Genomic DNA, 20,236 nt, shown 5'->3' with positions numbered 1-20,236 from the left:
GTATGTATTTGAGTATATGGTTCAAGCAATGTCCTGTTACTTTTAAGACGTAAGGTTTCATGTATGGATTTCCAATATAATGTATAAGAAGTATTATTCCAAAGCAACACAATGTTAATAAATGCAGAGTTTAAATAAAAATCAATATTTGGAAACTCTTTACCTCCTTTATCCCAGCTTGTGGTGCGCCAGAAAAGAGAAATTCTTATTTTTTTGGGATACCAAAGGAAGTTGAGTAATAAGTTATTAATTTTTTATTTAATTTTGACATGTGGGGGAATTATTAGAGCTTGGCCAATACATAAGATTTTAGGTAACAGTATCATTTTGATTAAAGTTAGTCTGTCCTCAAATGTGAAGAATAGTCTGTTTCAACTGGCAATTAGACTAGTAAATGAGTTTATAAGTTGTTGGTAATTAGATGTAAGTGATTTTTTTAAAATTAGATTCAATAATGATACCTAGATATTTAATATCAGTGCCCTCTCAGTTTGTCTCTTTTTTTATCTAAGTTTCATAGTAACATTTTTTTCACTTGAAGTGCCTGAGTTTTGTTGTGATTGAATTTTAGACCAGGAGATTTGCAAAGAATTCTAGATTATGTAATAGGTGATCTACTGAATTTTCAATATCATTAGAAGTTATTAGTAGGTCATCAGCAAACAGTTGTATCTTGGGGGATAATTTGTCTGACACCTTATATCCTTTAACACTGTCATTATTTCTAACATAATTTGCAAGAGGCTCAATAGCCAGGGCTAAGAGTGATGGGGAGAGGGGGCACCCTTATTTAGTGCTTCTTTGAATGGGCTAGATAGATAAGATCCAATCTTTACATAGACTATAGACTTTTTATATAGTTTTTTTTTATTAATCCTATAAAGTTTGGAGAGAAATTGTATTTTTGCAGAGCTTTAAACAGATATGGCCAGCTTAGAGAGTCGAAAGCTTTATCTATATCAAGGCTTAAAATAGAAAGCTCATTTTTCTTGTTTGCTAAGTCTATTAAGGACAGTGATCTAATTACATTGTCTTGTATCTTTCTGTTTTTGATAAACCCAATTTTGTCTCCATGAATTAATATTGAAAGAATATTATTTAATCTGTCTGCTAAGATAGACACAAATATCTTGTAATCAATGTTAAGCAAAGAAATTGGCCTGTATTATGTGCAAAGGTTGGGCTCTTTATTTGGTTTTAGGATGGGAGAGATGATAGAATATCTCCATGATGGAGGAATGTTTGCTATAGTTTTAACTTCATGGAATGCATTGAGTAAGATTTTTAAGATGTTATCAGGTAAGAGTTTGTAAAATTCCGGTATTAGACCATCCAGCCCTGGTGCCTTTTTGTCACAAGATGTTTTATTTGTTCCTTTAATTCTTTAAAGGAAAAGGGTTTGTCTATGTTATTAATATTGTGTTTGGGTAGCTTCTTTTGAATATTATTAGCAATAAAGTTGTCTATACTTTTGTTATCACTTGTAGATGAGTTATTATTAATATTCTGGTAATGGTTTTTAAAACATAAGATATTTTTTAGATCTGTAACTTTGATATTCTGATTATTTCTAGTGTATATTATTTTTTTTATATGACTTTTTTCATTTAAATATTTAGGTGTCCCAAGGTCTCTTATCACACTTTCCGTGTTAAGTAGACTAATGCCTATGTGGTAGTTCATGGGTACAGTGTTTTTACCAAAAGGGATGACAATGCACTTTTTTGCATTGAGCTTGAGGCCATGGCTTTGACACTAGACATCTGTCTCAGCAAGGCTCTTTTGTAGGATGTCCACATCTTTTGGAGTTTTGATTATGGCTCCTAGTTTGCAGTCATCTGCGAACTTCATTAGCTAAAGACTTCTGTGTTAGCCTGTACTTCAGAGAAATAGATACCAAACAGGAGAGGACCGAGGACTGTACCCTGTGGTACTCCACTTGTCACTGGTCTGAAGTTGGATTTGGAGTCTGCTACTTTCACAGTGTGGGTTCTGTCAGTGAGCCAGTTGGCAACCCATCTTGTGACATAGGGATTTACACCTAGTTTAGTGAGTTTATCTATAATTCCAGAGTGGGGGATAGTGTTGAAAGCCTTGGCAAGATCTTGATAGGCTGTGTGAACCACCTTACCCTCATCTACAGCTTTGGTGACTGATTCAAAGAAGTCTATCAGGTTTAGGAGACATTATCTGCCTTTTACAAACCCGAACTGGGTGGGGTCCTGAGTTTGGAGATTACCAATGTCATTGTTTATAAGTTCCATGATGATACATTCCATAGCCTTGCAGACCAGGCTCGTTAGGCTAATGGGGCGGTAGTTTCCAGGGTCCGTGGTAGCTCCCCTTTTGTGGAGTGGGACAACCGTCACTGTGGGCCATTCAGTGGGCACATAGCCTGAGATGAGGCTATGATTGAACATGGTACTTGGGTAGGGTGCCAGTTCGTTCTGTAGTTCATGTAGAACACAGCCTGGGATTTTGTCAGGTCCCATGGATGCCGTGTTCTTGGCTTTGGATAGTGTGTTTTTTACCTGTGTAGCCATGATTACAGGAACTTTGCATTCTTCTGGTATAGAGATGGGCTCTTTAGAGGATGACAGGGGAGTAAAGTTAGCACTGAACCTATCTGCCAGGATGTTGGCAATATCAGTTGGTTCTGTATATTTAGTGCCATTGTGCTGTAACTCAGAGCAGATCTGTGTGTTGCCGTTGAGATTCTTGACATAGCTATAGAATGCTTTGTGGTTGTCTTTAGAGTCAGTGGTGATTTTGTTTTTGTAACTAGCTTTGGAGAATTTTATGAGGGATCTCAGCTTCTTACTGAGGCTGACCAGGGAGCTTCTCCAAACATGGGATTTTACTCTTTTGTGCAACAGTTTCTTTCTTCTGTTGTAGAGTTTGTTTATGGCAAGGGACCACCAGATTGGTTTCCTTTTTTTTGGAGGATAGCATCTTGGTTCTGTTAGGGATTGCATGATCCATGCCCTCATGTAAGTGCTTATAAAGTGCATTTGTGTAGGATTCAGCAGTCATACCTCTATTGTCCATCAGCATGGGTGTCATGAAGTTTGTCACTTCTGCCTTAAGAAGCGTGAAGTTGGCTTTGGAGAAACTTTTTACTGTGGTTTCCATAATGGGGGGTATGGGGAGGGATGTGGATGTCTTGGGTGATTAGCTTGTGGTCGGATCTGACCAATGAGGAATTGACCTCTGGTGTGGGGCACCGGTTGCCCATGTTGGTAATAACCAGGTCTAGGATATTGCTGCCCCTGGTGGGGGTGTGGATAAGTTGATCCAAGGCATTGGAATTTATGAATTCCAGAAAACATTGAGCACAAGAGTTGGTACATGAGTAGTTTTCCCAGTTAATGGTGGGGTAGTTGAAATCGCCCATTATTAGGGTGTTAGGTTGTACCCTAATATTTTCTAGTGTATCAAGAATTGAGGAATGGGAATCCTGGGGCATGGTGGGGGATCTGTAGCAAGCTACAATTTGGATTGCGGTCTTGCCCAAAGTTAGTTGTACTTGGATAATCTTGGATGCATTATGCTGAGCAACTAGCCTGGAGATGTGGATATCCTTAATGAATATGGATACGCCTCCGCCTTTAGTGTTTCGGTCCAGGTTAGGTGGCCGAAAGGTGTGGTATGAATTATAGCCTGGTAATGCAGGGGTACTCTCTGGAGCCTTGAACCAGGTCTCTGTCACTGCACAGATGTCGATGTTCTCCATTTTAAGGAGTGCCTCGAGTGAGTGCATTTTGAGGTTTAGACTTCTAGCACTGAGTAGCAATACCCTCAGATTCTTCTTGCTTGTACCTGTTATGGTGGTGAATTTGTCATTTGAACCTTGTCTAAAAAAGGCACTATAGGGGTGGGTAGAGCCTTAGCCAGTATCCAGAATCCCAGGAGTGACAGGTGCAGGCCATCTCTGGCAAAGCATCGTGATTTATCGATCATGTCATCCCAGGCAGACAGACACTGGATCCCCTTAGTATGATACCAGAAGCTTAGCCAATTGTTGAAGTCAATCATTTTGTCCTTGTACTGTGGTATCATTCTGCATGATGGCAGGATGCTACTCAGGGCTAGGGTCATACCTGCCTTGGCTACAAGATTGGACAGCTCCTCCATGTCCCTTTCCATGTTGTCCAGGGAGGTACGTCTCAGGTCATTCACACCAACATGGACAATGACAGAGTCATATTTGTACTTGTTGTGGAGTGACCTGAGTGCATGCATTATGTGGCAGATCCTGGCAGCTGACAGTAACTTTCTCCTTGTATAGCCTGGTGAGCGGAACATCAGTGTGCCTGACTATAGAGTCACCTATGACTAGAGTGTTGCATACATTGTTATGCTTTATGGGCTGTGGTTGAGTGGCACACTGAGTTTGTGGGCTATGTGTCATTTGGGTTTGCTTTGGGGGGTGGAGGTTGCTTGTGTTTCAGCTTTGGAGGTCCCCATTGCTTGGGCAGGTTTTTACTGAGAGCCTCCGTGAATGTAGGTGTGTGTTTTGTGTTTATATGTGTGTGTTTGGTGGTGTAGGTTTTGGGGGACTATGTGCTGAGTGTGGTGTGGTGCAAGTGTTTACCTTCTCCTCTTGACTGTCTCTACCAGTCTTAGGTGAAGAGAGCTTAGCTTCCAGTTTGGCTATATAAGTGCATCTCTCACAGGTTGTAGTGTTGGTTGGTAGGAGGAGAGGGTTGTCTGTGAACATGAGGCAATTGCTGCATTGCCCCAAGATGCCCAGATTCATCAGATAGACAGGAGAAAACACCAGGAGCTGACCCCTAGACATGCCTGGATAGGTGCTTATTTGTTAAGCACTAGAAACTGTTTTCCTCTAGACAGTGAGGAAAGTTGAGTGCTGTAGTAATTTTTAGCTTATTTAGTGTTTACAATAAGTTCTGAATAAGTGCTGAGCTCAAAGAAACAGACTTGAGTGCTGAAACTAAAAAAACTGGCTAGTCCTAAGAAACAAAATTAAGCTAGAAGGCTTCCCTCCAACACAGAAAAGCTTGGGGGCTTAGAAGCCCACATAGTCCTGGACACAGCAAATCTGTATCCAAACTAGACTACCCACAAGAAAGGCAGGAAACAAGCTTAGAATTTTTTTTTTCTATAGCTGTTGTACACAACTAAAATGGCACTGAACTCACAATCCTCATTATCCTTCAGTCACTATAGGTGTAGCAAATAACTAAAATGGCACTTAACTCAAAAACCTCATTATACTTCAGGCACTATAGCTGTAGTACATAAATAAAATGGCACCGAACTCACAAATCTCATTATTCTTCAGTCAATATAGCTGTAAAAAATAACTAAAATGGCACTGAACTCACAAACATCATTATACTTCAGTCACTATAGCTGTAGTACACACTAAAAATGGCACCAAACTCATAATCCTCATTTTCCTTCAGTCACCGTAGCTGTAGTACATAATTAAAATGGTACTAAACTCACAAACCTCATTACCCTTCAGTCACTATAGCTGTACTACATGACTAAAATGGCACTGAACTCACACACCTCATTACTCTTCAGTCACTATAGCTGTAGTACATAATTAAAATGGTACTAAACTCACAAACCTCATTACCCTTCAGTCACTATAGCTGTAGTACATGACTAAAATGGCACCAAACACACAGACCTCATTAACCTTCAGTCACTGTGGCTGTAATACATAAGTAAAATGGCATTGAACTCACAAACCTCATTAACCTTCAGTCACTATAGCTGCAGTACTTAATTAAATGGTATTAAACTCACAAACCTCATTACCCTTCAGTCACTATAGCTGTAGTACACAACAAAAATGGCACTGAACTCACAAACTTCATTACCCTTCAGTCACTGTAGCTGTAGTACATAACTAAAATGACATCAAACTCACAAACCTTATTATCCTTCAGTCACTATAGCTGTAGTACATAACTAAAATGGCAATGAATTCACAATCATCATTACCCTTCAGTCAGTATGGCTGTAGTACACAAATAAAATGGCACCAAACTGACAAACATCATTAATCTTCAGTCACTATAGCTGTAGTACTTAATTAAATGGTACTGAACTCACAAACCTTATTATCATTCAGTCACTATGGCAGTAGTACATAACTAAAATGGCACCAAACTCACAAACCTCATTAACCTTCAGTAACTATAGCTGTAGAACACAAATAAAATATCACCAAACTTACAAACCTCATTATCCTTTAGTCAATATAGCTATAGCACATAATTAAAACGGTACTGAACTCGCAAACCTCATTATCCTTCAGTCACTATAGCTGTAGTACATAACTAAAATGGTACTGAACTCACAAATCTCATTATCCTTCAGTCACTATAGCTGTAGTACATAATTAAAATGGTACTAAACTCACAAACCTCATTACCCTTCAGTCACTATTAGCTGTAGTACATGACTAAAATGGCACCAAACACACAAACCTCATTAACCTTCATTCACTGTGGCTGTAATACATAAGTAAAATGGCATTGAACTCACAAACCTCATTAACCTTCAGTCACTATAGCTGCAGTACTTAATTAAATGGTATTAAATTCACAAACCTCATTACCCTTCAGTCACTATAGCTGTAGTACACAACAAAAATGGCACTGAACTCACAAACTTCATTACCCTTCAGTCACTGTAGCTGTAGTACATAACTAAAATGACATCAAACTCACAAACCTTATTATCCTTCAGTCACTATAGCTGTAGTACATAACTAAAATGGCAATGAATTCACAATCATCATTACCCTTCAGTCAGTATGGCTGTAGTACACAAATAAAATGGCACCAAACTGACAAACATCATTAATCTTCAGTCACTATAGCTGTAGTACTTAATTAAATGGTACTGAACTCACAAACCTTATTATCATTCAGTCACTATGGCAGTAGTACATAACTAAAATGGCACCAAACTCACAAACCTCATTAACTTTCAGTAACTATAGCTGTAGAACACAAATAAAATATCACCAAACTTACAAACCTCATTATCCTTTAGTCAATATAGCTATAGCACATAACTAAAATGGTACTGAACTCACAAATCTCATTATCCTTCAGTCACTATAGCTGTAGTACATGACTAAAATGGCACTGAACTCACAAGCCTTATTACCTTTCAGTCACTATAGCTGTAGTAAATAAGTAAAATGGCACTAAACTCAGAAACCTCATTATCCTTCAGTCACTATAGCTGTAGTACATGACTAAAATGACAATGAACTCACAAACTTCATTACCTTTCAGTCACTATAGCTGTAGTACACAACTAAAAATGGCACCAAACTCAAAAACCTCATTAACCTTCAGTCACTATAGCTGTAGTACACAACTAAAAATGGCACCAAACTCACAAACCTCATTAACCTTCAGTCACTATAACTGTAGTAAACAAATAAAATGGCACCAAACTCACAAACCTCATTACCCTTCAGTCACTATAGCTGTAGTACATAACTAAGATGGCACCAAACTCACAGACCTCATAATCCTTTAGTCAATATAGCTATAGTACATAATTGAAATGGTACTGAACTCACAAACCTTATTATCCTTCAGTCACTATAGCTGAAGTACATAAATAAAATGGCAGTAAACTCACAAACTTCATTACCCTTCAGTCACTATAACTGCAGTACACACTAAAAATGGCAATGAACTCACAAACATCATTACCGTTCAGTCATTATAGCTGTAGTATACAAATAAAATGGCACCAAACTCACAAACCTCATAATCCTTTAGTCAATATAGCTATAGTACATAATTGAAATGGTACTGAACTCACAAACCTTATTATCCTTCAGTCACTATAGCTGAAGTACATAAATAAAATGGCAGTAAACTCACAAACTTCATTACCCTTCAGTCATTATAACTGCAGTACACACTAAAAATGGCAATGAACTCACAAACATCATTACCGTTCAGTCATTATAGCTGTAGTATACAAATAAAATGGCACCAAACTCAAAAATCTCATTATCCTTCAGTCACTATAGCTGTAGTACATAACAAAAATGGCACTGAACTCACAAACATCATTACCGTTCAGTCATTATAGCTGCAGTACACAAATAAAATGGCACTGAACTCACAAACCTCATTACCCTTCAATCACTATAGCTGTAGTACATAACTAAAATGGCACCGAACTCACAAACCTTATTATCCTTCAGTCACTATAGCTGTAGTACATAACTAAAATGGCACTGAACTCACACAACTCATTACCCTTCAGTCACTATGGCTGTAGAACACAAATAAGCTGTAGTACATAACTAAAATGGGACTGCACTCACAAACCTTATTATCCTTCAGTCACTATATCTGTAGTACATAAATAAAATGGCACCAAACTCACAAACCTCATCCTTCAGTCACTATGGCAATAGTACATAACTAAAATGGCACCAAACTCACAAACCTCATTAACCTTCAGTCACTATAGCTCTAGTACAAAAATAAAATGGCACCAAACTCACAAACCTCATTAACCTTCAGTCACTATAGCTGTAGCACATACCTAAAATGGCACTGAACTCACAAATCTCATTATCCTTCAGTCACTATAGCTGTAGTACATAATTAAAATGGTACTGAACTCAAAAACCTCATTATCCTTCAGTTAATATAGCTGTAGTACATAATGAAATTGGCACCAAACTCACAAACCTCATTATCCTTCAGTCACTATAGCTGTAGTACATAATGAAATTGGCACCAAACTCACAAACCTCATTATTCTTTAGTCAATATAGCTGTAGTACATAACTAAAATGGCACTGAACTCACAAACCTTATTATCCTTCAGTCACTATAGCTGTAGTACATAAATAAAATGGCACTAAACTCACAAACCTCATTATCCTTCAGTCACTGTAGCTGTAGTACATAAATAAAATGGCACTAAACTCACAAACCTCATTATCCTTCAGTCACTATAACTGTAGTGCACACTAAGAATGGCAATGAACTCACAAACATCATTACCCTTCAGTCACTATAGCTGTAGTACACAAATAAAATGGCACCAAGCTCACAAACCTCATTATCCTTTAGTCAATATAGGTATAGTACATAAATAAAATGGTACTGAACTCACAAACCTCATTATCCTTCAGTCACTATAGCTGTAGTACATAACTAAAATGGCAATTAACTCACAAACCTCATTACCCGTCAGTCACTATAGCTGTAGTACATAAATAAAATGGCGCTAAACCCACAAACCTCATTATCCATCAGTCACTATAGCTGTAGTACATAACTAAAACAGGAATTAACTCACAAACCTCATTACCCTTCAGTCACTATAGCTGTAGTACATAAATAAAATGGCACTGAACTCACAGTCACTGTAGCTGTAGTACACAACTAAAAATGGCACTAACTCACAAACCTCTTTACCCTTCCATCACTACAGCTGTAGTACATAAATAAAATGACACTAAACTCACAAACCTCATTATCCTTCAGTCACTATAGCTTTAGCAAATAACTAAAATTGCACTAAACTCACAAACCTCATTATCCTTCAGTCACTATAGTTGCAGTACTTAATAAAATGGCACCAAACTCACAAACCTCATTATACTTCAGTCACTATAGCTGTAGTACACAAATAAAATGGCACCAGACTCACAAATCTCATTATCCCTTCAGTCACTATAGCTGTAGTACATGTTTAAAATTGCACTTAGCTCACAATCGTCTTCATCTTTCTGTGAGTTTAGCTTTAGATGGCAACTGTAAATTGTACTTAGTCACAGACTTGTTCCTCTTTTAGTGAGAATGGTTGTACTGTGGCCCCTTAACCATGAGCACCATGAATATACTCTGGACAATTTGTAGTTGAATGTAAAAAGGTACATTCTCTTCATCTTTTTAAAGCAGACCCTCACACATACACACACACACACAAACACACACACACACACACACACACACACACACACACACACACACACACACACACACACACTCTCAGAGTCCAAATGCAGAAAGTGCTTATTATTCAATCTAGTTATCAATCTCAGGCAGCTCTGACAACCTTAGATGTTATCATATAATCACACGTCTCTGCTGGATATTATGCACCTAAGTAGTCTCGGTAGCTCAACAGGTAGTGTACCCACCTTTTGTGTAGAAAGTTGTGGATTCTTTTACCACAGCAGATAAGTGGATTAATTTTCCAATACTGACATTGCAGTGCATTATTGTGTGTAGGGGGGGCTGCATTCCTAACTGTGTTATCCGCCATCCTTCACATGAGATGTTAAACTGAGGCCCCATTTGCCTGAGCTGGTGGTAGCAAATGAGGATGTAAAAGATCCACTACATTTATTGAAAAGAGTAGGGGAAATTCCCAGTGCCTTGTCAAAATGTACACTAGCCAATATGAATACCACCTCACGTCTCCCTTGAAAACAAGCCACAGGCCTAATGGGACTGACCTGGTCAACAAAGTGTAAATAAATAAATAAATCTGCCATATCTTCAACTTCAAACACTAGACTATTGTCTTGAAAACAGAAAATATTTATTTGAAAAGCTTATAATTTTACACACACACTTTCTTTCTAATATCACAAAGCACAGCACTCTAAAAGAATGTCTTGCCATGATTATATTTGTCTTTGTTATACTAAAACAAAAACTGAATATTGATCACTGAAGTTAAAACTGAAAGAAACTATGGTCAGTGTGATTATTGAATCAGAAACTGTCTTATAAAATTAAAAAGAATGTGCACTGCAAATTTTAAAGTATTAAGATGAATGGTGACTATTCCATCCGTAGAAGCATTCTGCTTCTTTATTGATGTACATCTATATCTTCCAGGCAAACTGCACTGTAAAAAGTTATTCTTTCTTGACAAATATTGTAATTCCGGTTGAATCTGGTTTCATCTGACTGCCTTGCTGAAAACTATTAACTGCAGAAGGCATTAACATACATCACTGACATATTTTTTAAAATTCACTCATAACTCCACCCCAGCAAACTTCAATTACTTCAATAAGAGCATTAATAAAGTACAAAACCTGAGAGTTTTGCTGATAATTACCTGATAGAGAAACAGCACTGCACAATTATGTTTTTAGGTATTGACAACTTCTACTTAGAAGATCCTCTGGTAAAATATATATTTTCTTGGCTGATATTTTAATCTGTAGCTGTCTAGACATAATATGAAAGCAGAAGCAGAGTTGTTAATGTATTACTACAGAGTGGAATTTGATTGTTACAGACTGAAACAGACTGAAAATGTACTTGCTGCAGGGAATGGTGTTATAATTAAAAATAAATAGAACTAACTTGCTCAAATGAATAATTTTGAAATAAGACTTGAATGTGAAATGAGCATGATCTGCCAGAGTCTTTTTAAATTTCAAAGCTATGAATGTTGTGGTAGAAAAAGAGACTAATTTAAAAACTGATATCTGAGTGAGAATAAACTATGGTAGAATATAGGTATGTGGATGTGTTGGGATTTAAACTCCATGACTGGTATCAAAAATAGCCACTGTGCTTTGAACACTGAAATAAGCGACTGTGCTTTATTTGTTTACGCCATGGTGCAAAAAATAAGTGGATAGGTGCTCATGAGTTTTTTTGTACTTCTGATATGATGAATATTCAGGAAGTGGTAGGAAGACTGGACATGTGACTTAGAAGAGTCAGTGAATAGAAATGAGTATGATCCCATAGTTCTGTGTGTGTGTGTGTGTATATGTATATAAAGGAGGCACAAAAAATCAAAAGCAGTATAGGAGAGGGTATAAATTATAGCCATTGAAGAATGCAGGCTTGCACTAAACAAAAATGGCAAAACAACTCAACTATGCAAAACAAATTAAATGTGTAGTCAAAAATAACCAGCTAGAATAAATAGTGCAGGGTGCTGCAGTCATTTGAGGCACTGGGTTATTAGAGTTACATACCTATCGTGGCTTTTGCTTGTATAGGGTGCTGGATGTGATATAGTTTCAGAATAGGTTTGAACAAGTTTCCCAAAACTCAGAGTTTTTCTTTTGAAGTGGATGGGGGAATCCACTTGGAGTAAAGGTCCATATATATGGATAAGGGGAGAGGATTTTAGCTACAAATAGCGTGCAGCTCCTTGATGTTGACGTCTGTTGTGGTCACATCACAGAGTTGCACTCACAAAAGAGTAACTCTACAAGAATGCAGAAATCACCAAAAAGCACTTTTGCATTAGAGAAAGTGCCTGAACCCAACATATGGTGTTTCACTAAAATGTTTCACAACATATGATGTCTCACTAAAACATTATTTATATATACCAGCTCCAAGGTTGCTCTATCTCATGGAAAGGAGAACATCCCCACTACACCACAAAATTAAAACTGCCAGGAAAACATGTACACTAGTGATTGCATAGAAGAATGGCAATCACTACTGTTTCATATACAAGCCTGGTTCCTTTAGGATGACACACACACAAAGCCAACTGAAAAATCTCAAGCAGGTCTGGATTTTGAATCCCAATGAATGCAAAGGGGAAAGAGAGCAAGATAATGTGATTCAAAGCAAAAATAAGACAAATCAGGACTTGAAAATGCAGGATTCAGTCAAGTTATAAGAATCTGGATAGCTAGCCTTGATAGAATTGTGTTACCTGTACTTTTGGTAGTCCGTGAAGCATGATGCTCCGAGAAATGTGGCTGGAATGTTAACATACTAACTTTAGATCCTTCTATAGCAGCAAGGAGGGTATAATTAGTTAGAAGCAGCTCTTTTCTTAAATCATGGGATCAGATGCATGATAAATTATTAGAGAAAGGGATGCTTAGAAAAGATAGAAAATGCAGATAACCATATAAGTAATAAACTCTACCTAGGATACACAGATTGATCTATGACTCTACTGTGGTTTGAATGTTATAGAAACTGCTCCATCCAGCGAAACATGCACATACATACATACACATACATGCACAGTTATGCAATTCATAGATGTGCAATAGCAACTAGATGTGCAAACCTTCCTCTTAACGCTGTTTTGCAGCTGAAAGAGCTAGTATGTTTTAAATGGTAACATTTGATTACAGCAGAATTCTATACACAATAACACTTTGCTATTTTTGCTAATTATTTTCCTACTATAGACTTTTTTCTTATTTTCCCCAGCACTTACCTAGCTAAATGCATTTTGTGATGATCCCTGTTGTTTTGGGTTTAGCAAAAGTATGCTTCATAACATGATGGTCAATGAATTAATTACAGGGCAATTTTATTTGACTTCTTTGCAACTGATCATGACTGAAAAAGATTTTTTGCCTAGATCACATATGTATAGAATTAATAAAGCAACTGTGAACTAATATCAGTGTACTATACTCTGACAACAGTTTTTAAAGCACCATTTACTGGTGCTGTGCCAAGACTTGATTTGAGGTATCCCACTGAATATTTTTTAGGTTCATGAAATGCTTCCTACTTATAGGTTTAGTCACTTAAGTTGTCATCATACCCTCTGAATGGCATTTCTAAGTGCTCCACATAGCTTGGATCAGCCAGAAGGAAAATTCAGAACCTTGTTGTAAGGTTATAGTAAATGTTTTATTATTTTTATGTTAGATGTAATAGTTATTTGTCTTTTTGAAACAGCTTTTCTGTTTTTTTTTTTCAAACTGTAATTACAAGTCAGGTTGACACAAAATATTTTGTGGGCTAATTTCTGGTGTCATTCCAGGGGGATCCAGTACCTGAAAGCTGGGGAAGATATGGTTGACAGACCACGATGCTTTGCCAGAGATGGCCTGCATCTGTCTCACTTGGGCTTTAGGCTTCTGGCAAAGGCACTTGCCTCCCCATAGTGCCTTTTTTAGAAAAAGTGATGAGGTTAAAACTACCAACATAAAAATCTCAACAAAACCCAAATTAAAGGTCATGCTGCTAAACACTAGGAGTCTAAACATGAAACTGCACTCATTGCAAGCATTTTTAACCCTGGAAAATGCTGACATCTGCATAGTCACAGAAACCTGGTTCAAAGCTGTGCAGAGTGCCCCAGCTATATCCGGTTGCTCATTCTATCATACATTCAGACTCCAAACTGTGGGTAGTAAAGCCAAAGGAGGTGAAGTTTCAATATATATTAAAGACATACACACCTCCAGGCTGATCAAACAGTATGACGCACAGGAGACACTCCAGGTGCAGTTAACCATTGACAAGATTCCTTTACAAATCATAGCTAGCTACCAGCCACCAACTCTGACTCAACATGCCCAAACTGCCTATCTAGACCTCTTCAAATCTATCAAAATTCAACCCTTTACTCTGATCCTGGGTGACTTTAACTACCCAAACATAGACTGGAAGAACTACTCATGCCAGAACACAAATGCCCAGAGATTCCACAATTTTGTCAATGCAAATGCTTTGGAACAGCTATTCGATAGCCCCACAAGAGGTAATAATATCTTGGACTTGGTATTAACCAATATGAGTAACCAGTGCAGTATCCCTGCAGTATCATCCCCCCTTGTAAGATCTGACCATAAAGTGGTCATGTTCAAAGTCACCATCTTCTCCGACCCCCCTCTAGATAGGGTCAAACATAAAAACTTCTCCAAATCTGATTACAGCCTCCTGAGGCGTCACAGCCCCTGCCCCTCTCTAGGAACTGGTACCAGTATTGAAAACTATACCAAATTACTATAGGAACATTTATATAGATGCCTAGAATCAGGAATACCAGACAGGACTAAATCAACCTCTGCAAGGAAGAGTAAACCTGCCTGCTGGACATCTGCAATAAATAAACTCTATAACAAAAGAAAAAAAATTGCTGTCCAGGACCAAGAAGGAGCAAGTGTCCAATTGGAAGCAATCTCTCCTTAGTCTAAACAAGCAAATAAGAGCACTAGTGAAATCCTCCAAAGCAAACTTTGAGTCCAAATTGGCCACATCTACTAGAGACAATGATAAGGCCCTCTTCACATACATTTGTAGTCTCAAAGGTAGCACTCAGATCTGTTCAGAACTGGTGGTCAAGGACATCATCCATACAAATGCTGTAGATATAGCAAACTTGCTAGCTGACAGATTCAGTGGAAATTTCACCCCTCTATCCCCCACCCAGTAAATCATGACATTCCCAGTACCTGCCCCCTTCTCCTTATATCTAGGGATCAGGTCATCACTGCTCTCTCAAAGGCAAAAAATACAGCCTCCATGGGACCTAGTAACATCCCAGACTGCATCCTACATGAACTCAGGCAGGAACGTGCAGCACCATTAAGTGCCCTATTCAATCAAAGCCTGAGTACTGGCTTTGTCCCAGCTGAGTGGAGGACAGCCACAGTCATTCATTTACACAAAAGTGGAGTTTCCACCGATCTGGATAATTATAGACCAATGGCCTAACTAGCCTGATCTACAAGGCCATGGAATGGATTATCATGGATCTCATTAACAAGGACAGTGGCAATCTCCAAACACTCGATCCCCACACAGTTTGCTTCATCAAAGGGAAGTCATGTCTTTTAAATTTGGTCGACTTTTTTGAGACCGTCACCAAAGCCATGGACAAGGGGAAGGCAGTGCACACCACCTACCTTGACCTGGCCAAAGCCTTTGACACTATTCCCCATTTGGCCATAATAGATAAACTCTCTCAACTAGGCATGAATCCATATATTACCAGATGGGTAGTTAACTTGCTCACTGATAGAACCCACCTAGTCAAAGTAAGAGAAGCCACCTCAAGCAGTAGGCCTGCATCGAGTGATTTACCCCAGGGTTCGGTCTTGGGGCCTCTGTTATTTGGGATATACTTTTCTGAGGTGCAGGCCAAAACCAGTGGGCTATGGCTGACTAAGTTTGCAGATGACTGCAAGCTGGGCACGATCATCAATTCCCCTAGTGACATGGACATCCTCCAAGAGAGTCTCACCCAAACAAATGACTGATGCCAGAAACATGGCCTCAAGCTGAATACAAAAAAATGCATCATCATCCCCTTTGGGGAGAGTGACGTCCCCACAAATTATCACATTAATAACAATGTCCTAACCACACAGTCAGTCGTGAAGGATTTGGGCACCCAGATTGATTTCAACCTGACTTTTGACAACCATGTTGCTTCCATTGTATGGAAAGCTTTCTACATGACCCACCTCATAGGTAAGGGTATCTCATCCAGGGACAAGGAGGTCATAACATCCCTGTATTCTTCCCTTATAAGGCCCATTATTGAGTACAACACCCCATTCAGCATGTACCTTGCAAAGCACATGAGCAGCTGGAGAGACCACAGAGGTTCCTCACTAGGAGAATCCAGGGTCTCAAAAATCTACCATACACAGATAGGCAAAAAGCCCTATCCCTCTACTCTCTGTTTCATACAGACTCCTCAGAGGTGACCTCTGTATGACATACAAGGTGATCTCAGACCCTGCCTTGATGGGACTGCTGCATATCTGCAAGTCAAGCTCCACTCGAGTAACCCATGCACACGGCCTCAACCTGATCTGTGACATCAGTAGGACTTGTTGGTGGGACAGATTTGTGCCCCAGAGACTCCCTCATCTGTGGAATAGACTCCTTGTCCACGTCAAGCAGAGTACCTTTTTACCCCTTTTTAAGCCCAACCTGGATAACTGGATGGGAAATAGAAAATACATCCCTGGGATTCCACCCGTGTCCCTGATAGACAGGGGCATTGGGTGCTGATTTGTCTATACATGGCCTAATCTCTTGGCTAGGCTTATAAGGGCCTCATGACCAGTAGCCTAGTAACTTCCTTTGATCCTATGATATTTATACAACATTCTGAAAGCATCCTTGAACAATTTTAATATTTAAGAAACATGTTTACAAAGCAACCCACAAGCAGATTGAAGCTTGTACTAGTACAGCTATTTTAAGTATTATTTTTTTAATAATTTACAATATCACAATTACATTTTACCTGGTAAAAACTAAACATGGACACTTCTTGTAAATAAGGACTGATATAAACAGTTATCTCTGATTTATCTTATAATATAAAGATTTGAAAATTGATCATAAAGTAGATTGAGCTTATAGTACTATAAAAGGCACTGTATTTTTGATTCACTTAGTCTGTACCATTTTGTCTGCTGTAGCAGTTGTGCAACTACAAGTTTAACATAAAAAATACCTTAGACATAGTAAGTTGGCAACATACTTAAATGTTTAAAGGTATTGCTTTTACTGCTGTGTAAAAATTTTAATAATGTAGGTTATACAGTTACATTTGCATTTAAAAAGTAATAAAATGCATCAGTCTATTTAACAGCTTTAAAATACTTAGTTGATATTGCAATTAATGTTTCATACATGAAATACAGCATATGAGTATATGCAAATGTAATTATATCAGTGTGATTCATATTTTTCATGAGCTATAATTCCAGGATTCTGAGTTTACACATTTTCTCCAAATATGCTATTTTCTCCCATACCCCAAAAACATTAGATAGGTAGACTTCTATGTTTAAATTGACCATAGGTGTGTGTGTGTGTGTGTGTGTGTGTGTGTGTGTGTGTGTGTGTGTGTGTGTGTGTGTGTGTGTGTGTGTGTGTGTGTGTGTGTGTGTTGTGAGTGTACAGTGTAGAGGAAAGGCCTGGCAATCTGCATGTCTTCCCTACTTCCTTACTAAACTCTTTGGAAAGTGTTAACTTTTCATGAGGTCACTGCAGGTATCTGAAGTGATTTGGCAGCATTGGATGGACTGGCAAATGTGGCAGAAGATAAGTTATGTCCAGGAATGCATTATATTGGAGTATTCATCCTGCAAAGTTTGTAGATATAGTTAGCAGGAATGGGTGACAGACATGCCCAGATCAGGGGGATATAAGGGGGAAAATCCACCCACACAATTAGTTCTAATCATGCAGCAGTTTGTTCCAGAATTTGCTGATTATGTGCTTAATTCCTACTTAACTTTTCAGAGTTGTGGAGATTACATTTATAGTCTTTACTCTTCTGATAGTCACTAAGTTCATCTTCACAACAGATTCTTCTGTCTGTAATGTTAAGCACATTCATCATCATCCGAAATGCAGCAGCAGCAGCAGTCGAAGCACTGACAAATACACGTTCAGAAATGCATAGTGCATGTTCTCTTACTAAAACTTTGCTTTTAGCAAGAATGACACCATCATTTTGTTAAAAAAAATTTGTTTTTAAAACCTGACTCCAAGGATTGCTTTTGAGATTCATAGAGAATCTCTGTTCACATATCAGAAGGTAGCAGTATATGACTGAGATTGAAAGTGGGCCGTGTAGCACTATATAAATAAATAAGTGTTCTCATTATAGTGGATAGCAGCACTAGGAAACCTTTGCTAACTGAGAGACCTGTCAGCAAGCTGCTACACACGAAGCGTGTATTCCACCTCCACCTGCCTACCCATTCTCAGATATCTGATAGAGGTTTAAATGGTATATAAATGCTCTTCCTACCTCTTATGTCCAGGATCCTGTTGAAATATTTATCCTTATAGCCCATGATTATTAATACATCCACCCTGCTTGCACTATCACATCCTTGTTTTAAGGTCAGAATGACTAATAAACCCTATTCCACTTCCCACACTGCCATAATTTCTCCCATCATTCTCTCCCATCTCCCCCTCTAATCATATCTCAGAATAGGGTAAGAAATAATAGTCCCCCACAACCATATATTACAGGGGGGTCTCCTCTAAGAAACACACTATTTCCTCATGGTCATGATTTAGCTATGTAAGGTGCAGCTGTTTTGAATGGATTAGTTTATAAAACAGATGTAACTTACAATTGATTTTCATATTGCTGGAGTGGAAGAGGTCCAGTAAATGCTATAAAATGGCATAATGCCTCACTACTCTGGCAGTGTAAGTATGTTTGTTTATCTGGTATGATAATGTGGACAGCACTGGTCATGTGACCCTTTCTGTAGCATGACAGTTCGTGTCACCCTATCCCCCATACCTCTGAACCCTATGAGGCCCAGCACTGTCTATGCACACAGTGCTCATAATTCTTTCTTGTGTTTACCTAGCCCCTACTCTGAGAAAGTTGATCACTCAAAAATGACATGCAGAAGTAACACAGAAGAAATGTCCATACCTCTCTGCTAATGAGCACACTAATTTGTGGCTGGGTAATTGATCCTGGGGCAGGTATGGCCCTAAAAGTCACAAGGCCCTTTGTCTCTGTATAGCAGTCATCTATTTTAACAACTTACAAGTTATGACCCTTGTTCTGTGAGTGACATTTTCATGTATGTTTCATTCTACCTTCTCCAAGAAAATTAATGTATCACATGCTACAAGGAGATGTAAGATCTTCCAGTCATCTCCATTAATGATTGTCTTCAAGTCATCCCAAAGAGGAAATAATATAAGAGTCAGCAGTCTTATAAACACATTTAGAATTATTTGGCTTTACTACAGACGTAATAGCTTTAAAACAATTTATGTGAGTAAACTGGAACAGGAAGTGAATGCAGTATTGACAAATGTTGTTAGGCATTTGAAAAAAATAAAACTTATTTAAAGACAGTTGCCAGAAGGGTATTACACTAAGATCTTTACTGAAATTTGGGTATATAACAGCCATTCTAGTGGAGAAGAAATAAAGCATCCACCTGTACTTCTGGCATCCTATGCTCAGTAATGTTAAATCTACATCAGAAGTGTCAGCCAGAGGGTAGGTTGAAGCAGTCACAGACCAGATCTCCTACCAGTGTGTGTGTGGGGAGGAAGTAGTTACTGGTTAGCATACCTCTCAGCTCTACAGATTTGCACAGAATGTCCATATGTCTGCCTCTTATTTTTCATCTGTTTCTCATAAAATTTTTTAAAAAGTTTTCTGGCAAATCATTGGCAAATTTTAGAGGAGTGAAGTTAGAAAATAATGACAGACATTTGAGATACAGACTTTCTACCTTTCAGAAAATTCATGCTAATGTGATACCTGTTATTCTATCAACCTTCTAAGTTTGTAAGAGCAATATTTAAAAATTGTCCCTATTTTTGAGCCTTTGTATCCCCATTATGTACGGCTTTGTCCAGATTTCTTGCTGTAAGAAGTGGAGAGGTATGCTGGTCAGATCTCCTACCAGAGTGTGTATGTGTGGGGGAATCTTCATGTTAAATTTTATTTTTTTTTAAATCCTTAACTTACATTAAGGCAAAATAATAAATAC

Source organism: Protopterus annectens, chromosome 14.part0, assembly GCF_019279795.1.
Source record: "Protopterus annectens isolate FY-2018-M chromosome 14.part0, PAN1.0, whole genome shotgun sequence".
Classification (NCBI taxonomy): domain Eukaryota; kingdom Metazoa; phylum Chordata; order Ceratodontiformes; family Protopteridae; genus Protopterus; species Protopterus annectens.
This window is presented reverse-complemented; position numbering follows the sequence as displayed.